Below are 6,000 nucleotides of genomic sequence, written 5' to 3' on the forward strand. Positions count from 1 at the left end.
CACCCTCATCTGAGTCACCATCATTTCTGGTCCTAATGGTCTCCTTACTTCCGTTCTTGAACCTTAACAAAAATTTATTTTTGAAACTTAAGCCATTTTGGTGTGTCTGTGTTCTGTGTTTAAGTCTGCTGCTTTAAAGTCTGAAACAGTCCCCCATTCTACTCAGAATAAAAGCTAATGTTTTAAAAAAGCTTACAGGGCTCTGCATGACCTGCAGTGCCCTGACTGCCTCTCCCCACACTGCTTTATTCATTCAGTGCTGGGTGAATTGTCATCCCTGTTATTCCCTGAATGGGTCTGGCATGATCCTGCCTGAAGGCCTTTGCTCTAGGTTTTTCCTCTGCCTAGCGTAGTCTCCCCTAGATATCCATTCTAAATGTTCCCTCCGCCTGCAACTCCTTTCCCTCAAACAACCACCTGTCAAACTTTTTACTAAATTCAAGTCTCTACTAAAAATCCACCCTACCTGTATCATCTATACTTGTAATCTGTACCAAATCCATATCACTGGCATTAGTATGCCAAAAGAAAACAAAATCTAAAACAAGAATTCCAAATGAATCAAAAATATTCTTCAGTAACAGAAATAGTATTTATGGGTGAATGTAAAAGATATCTTCTCTTCTATTAATTTCTGTAACAGATAATTTAATATTTAAAGAAAAAGGACACCCATGTATTGTGGACTTTTTAAGATAGGTGGAAATAAAATGAATTAAAATTATAGCACAAACAATGAGTGTGATAATTAATTCTGTGTGTCAGTTTGACTGGCCACAGGGTGCCCAAATTAAATGTTATTTCTGGATATATCTGTGAGGGTGTTTCTGGATGAGATTAGCATTTGAATCATTGGACTAGGTAAAGTAGATTGCTCTCGCCACTGTGGGTGGTCATCATCTAATCCACTGAAGATGTGAAGAGAACAAAAGGAAAAACAAGGAGGAATTCACCTCTTTTTTCTCTGCCTCTCTGCTTCAGCTGGAACATTTTATCTCCTCCCATCTTTTCCTGCCTTCAAACTCAGACTGAATTACACCACTGGCTTTCCTGGGTCCCCAGCTTGGGGGTGGCAGATTGTGAGACTTCCTAGCTTCCATAATAGTGAGACAATTCCTCATAATAAATAAATTTCTCCCTCTTTCTCATATATATAGAGGACATTACCAGATTTATAGCAGAACAAAATTTTTCTAGCACTTAGAAATGATAAATATTGAACTCAAAATATCAGAGTAACCCGACGTGTACATATATATGCATTATACAGGTATACATATTAGGTATGTATGTATTTATCTTAAAATTATACATTCTGTTGAGATTAAGAATTAATGAATCAAGAAAACTGCAGGGGTCCCTGGGTGGCTCAGTCAGTTAAGCGTCTGCCTTTGGCTCAGGTCATGTTCCCCGGGTCCTGGGATCAAGCCCCACGTCGGGCTTGCTGCTCAGCCGGGAAGCCCATTTCTCCCTCTCCCTCTGCCTGCCTCTCCCTCGGCCTATGCTCTCCTCTCTCTGTCAAATAAATAAATAAAATCTTAAAAAAAAAAAAAAAGAAAAAAGAAAACTGCATATTTTACAATGTTTTTACTGTGGAATATATCTAAAACATCTTAAAATTCAGAAGTGTAACTGTTTATTGTACAGTAAGAGCATACTTGACATTAAAAACATATATAATAAATATATATGTTTTATATCATATATGCAAATATAATAAATGTATATATGCATACACATGCACATATATATGTGTGTATCTTCTACTGATTCAGTTTCTCTAGGGAACACCTAGCAATGCGACATGGAAAAAATGCACTTATACTATTTTAAGAGTCTTAATTGATAGGTAAAGTGTATAATATACTTTGTGAGAGATGCATACTATAAACCCTAGAGTTGCCCTCATACAGTAGCCACTAGCTAAATGTGGGAATGTAAATTTAATTTAAATTAATTAACTTAAATTACAATCCTGAATTGGACACCATAGTTTTAAAACAGTTCTATCATCCATTGAATGTTCTAATATATAGCATTGCCTTAGAGAACCCACTAAAAAAAAAAAAAAACAGAAAGATAAAATAAACAAATAGAGATGGTAAAATGAATACTAAGAAATACTTAATCCAAAAGATGGCAGGAAAAAAGGAAAAAGGAAAAGAAAGAGACAAAGAACATGTATCAAGATGTTACAAATAAACCCCACAACCACATCTAGAACTACGCTAAACGTAAATATTTATTCTTTTCTAGGAACGTGGAACTTATTAATGAAGACAGATATGATGGGCCATAATACAAATCTCAATAAATTTAAAGAATATTAAGTTATGCATACTGTATTCTCATATCAAAATAGAATTCTATTCATAATCAATAAGTTTAAAATTTTCTACATATTTAGAAACAAATGTGCAGATAATAAATATTTGTCAAGGGAGACATAAATACATAATTAGAAAATATTTGTATTACATTATAATTAAAACACAGTATGTCAAAATTTGTCTGGTGCAGCTGAAGGATTTCCAGAGGGATACTTACAGATTTAAATGTTTATATTAGAAAACAAGAAAAGTCTAGAACAGAAATCTAAGGAGAGAAGTTAAGATGGCGGAGAAGTAGGGGGACCCGAGCTTGTCTCCTCCCTCAAACACAGCTAGATAGTTATCAAATTATTCTGAACACCCAAGAAGTCAATCAGAGGTCTGAGAGGAAAAAAAAAAAAAAAAACTGCAAGTCTACAAGTAGAAAAGCACCACCTTTTGGCAGGTAAGAGATGCCGAAGTTTACCTGGGGGAGACATAGCTGCAAAAAGCGGCGGGGAGGGAACCTGCTTACAGAGGCTACCACAACGTATTAGAAACGGTGGAGTGTAAAATATGAACTTAAGTTCACTATGGTGCGGGGTGGGGATGTGCCTGGATTAAAGGACCTCAGGTGGCAAAAAGGGACAGAATCCCAGGAGTGACAGGGTGGTCTGAGGATCCCCTGGGTCACAGGAAGAAGGTGTGGCACCAAAGTGCTCCACTGTTTCCAGGCATAGGACCCAGGAAGCCGACAGAGAGCAGCAGGTCTTGGTATTAGCTTTCTGCTAAACTGCGAATGGCCGCACAGTCATGTGACGTCTTTTCTGGGATAGGCCAGCAAGCGTGGCCAAGACCCTCTCCTGGAGGAACAGTGCAAGTCCACCCTGCAGCATCCCTGAAATTTGGAGTTTTGAAACTTGGTCACGTGCCTGAGATAAAAAGGCTCAGATGCAGGCAGGGTGAATGCAGGGTTCAGACAGAAACCAGGGAAACAAATAGGGTGATTGATTGCTTTTCTGTGAAGGCTCACTGAAGGTAGTGGGGTGCGAGCTTTCAGCTGCAAAGCCAGAGAGCAGGGCACAGCCATTTTCATCCCGACCATCAGTGCTGAAAGCCTTCAGGGAACAAAAGAGGGCCACCTAGTGCAGGCTGGAGCCACATACACCAAGCCCCGCCCCCCTGAGCCCTAGAGAAGCATTTCCACTGAAACAAGTCAGCCTAAGAATCAGCACAGCAGGTGGCTCCCCAAGAAGAAGAGCACAAATAGCTCCCACTAAGTTTATTGATCACAGAGTGCTACAAAGCTTCAAAGCTTCAACTCTAGGAGAAATAGGATCGAGCTTCTTTTTTTATTCTTCTTTTATTTTTATTATTTTTTCATTTATTTTCTTATATTTCCCAATTCTTTTTTAAAATTTTTTATTGTTTTTTTAAATTTATATATATATATATATATATACTTTTCATATATATGGTGCTTTTTTTGGACTACTTTTATTTTATTTTTTTTGTAAATTTTGGGGTCTAGATTATTTATTATGTTGTTAATCACCATACATTACATCATTAGTTTTTGATGTAGTGTTCCATGATTCATTGTTTGCGTATAACACCCAGTGCTCCATTCAGTATGTGCCCTCTTTAATACCCATCACCAGGCTAACCCATCCCCCCACCCCCTCCCCTCTAGAATCCTCAGTTTGTTTCTCAGAGTCCATAGTCTCTCATGGTTCATCTCCCCCTCCGATTCTTTTAACAAGCAGACCAAAACACACCCAGGATCTAGGTGGGGTTTTGTTGTTGTTTTTGTTTTGTTTTGTTTTGTTTTGTTTTGCTTTTCTTGTTTTGTGTTTTGTTTTTCTTGATTTGGGGTTTTTTTCTTTCCTTTTTCTTTGTTTTTTGCTTTGGTTTTGGTTTTTTTGTTTGTTTTTGTTTTTGTTCTTTTTTCTCTCTCTTTTTTTCTTTTCTGGACAAAATGGCGAGACAGAGGAATGCACACCAAAACAAAGAACACAAGGTAGAACTCATGGTCAGGAACTTAATCAATACAAACGTAAGTAAGATGTCTGAACTAGAATTTAAAACAACAATTAAAAGGATACTAGCTGAGCTTATAAAAAGCAAGGAAGTCACTAGAGAATCCCTTACTACATAGATAAAAGAACTAATATCTGGTCAGACCAAAATTAAAAATGCTACAACCAAGATGCAAACACAAATGGAGGCCATAAAAATGAGGAAGGACAAAGTAGAGGAGTGAATCAGTGATATAGAAGATAAAATTATGGAAAATAATAAGCCAAAAAGAAGAGGGAAAGAAAGATAATGGATGACGAAGGTAGACTTAGAGAACTCAGCAACTTAGTAAAACATAATAACATTCGTATCATAGGAGTCCCAGAAAATGAAGAGAGAGATAAAGGGGCAGAAGGTTTATTCAAACAAATTATAGCTAAACACTTCCATAATCTGGGGAAGGACACAGATATCAAAATCCAAGAAGCACAGTGAGCTCCCATTAAATTCAACAAAAGCTGGCTATCACCAAGGCATACCATAGTAAAATTTACAAAATGCACAAAGAATCCTGAAAGCAGCAATGGAAAAAAAAAGGTCCTTAACCTATAAGGGAAGACAGATCAGGACCACAGCAGATCTGTCCACAGAGACTTGGCAGGCCAGAAAGAAGTGGAAGGAAATATTCAACATGCTGAATGGGAAAAATATGCAGCTAAGAATTCTTTATCCAGCAAGGCTGTCATTCAAAATAGAAGGCGAGATAAAGAATTTTTGAGACAAACAAAAACTAAAGGAGTTCATGACCACTAAACCAGCCCTGTAAGAAATTTTAAGATATACTCTATGAGTAGGAAAGAAGACCAAAAGCAACAAAGACTAGGAAGGACCAGAGAACATCACCAGGAACACTAACTCTACAGGAAATACAATGGCACTAAATCCATCACTCTGAATGTAAATGGACTAAATGTGCCAATCAAAGGACATGGGTTATCAAAATGGATAAAAAAACAAGATCCATCTATATGCTCCCTACAGGAGACTCATTTTAGATCTAAAGACACCTGCAGGGACGCCTGGGTGGCTCAGTCGGTGAAGCATCTGCCTTCTGCTCAAGTCACAATCCCGGGGTCCTGGGATCGAGTCCCCCACTGGGCTCTCTGCTCAGCAGGAGCCTGCTTCTCTCTCTCTCTGCTGCTCCCCCTGCTTGTGCTCTCACTCTCTCTCTGGCAAATAAATAAAAATCTTTAAAAAATAAATAAATAAAGACACCTGCAGATTGAAAGTGAAGGGATGGAGAACCATCCATTATGCTAATGGACATCAAAAGAAAGCCAGAGTAGCCATACTTATACTAGACAAACTAGATTTTAAAATAAAGACACTAACAAGAGATGAGGAAGGGCATTATATAATAATTGATTACTGATTCAATGTCTTTGCTGGTTATGGGTCTGTTCAAATTTTTGATTTCTTCCTGTTTCAGTTTTGGTAGTTTGTAAGTTTCTAGGAATTTCTCCATTTCTTCCAGGTTGCCCAATTTGTTGGCATATAATTTTTCATAGTATTCTCTTATAATTGTTTGTATTCCTGTGGTGTTGGTTGTGATCTCTCCTCTATCATTTGTGATTTTATCCACTTATGGGTCCTTTCTCTTTTCTTTTTGTTA

This window comes from Mirounga leonina, unplaced genomic scaffold, assembly GCF_011800145.1.
Source record: "Mirounga leonina isolate KUSES-001 unplaced genomic scaffold, KU_Mleo_1.0 Mir_127, whole genome shotgun sequence".
Taxonomy (NCBI): domain Eukaryota; kingdom Metazoa; phylum Chordata; class Mammalia; order Carnivora; family Phocidae; genus Mirounga; species Mirounga leonina.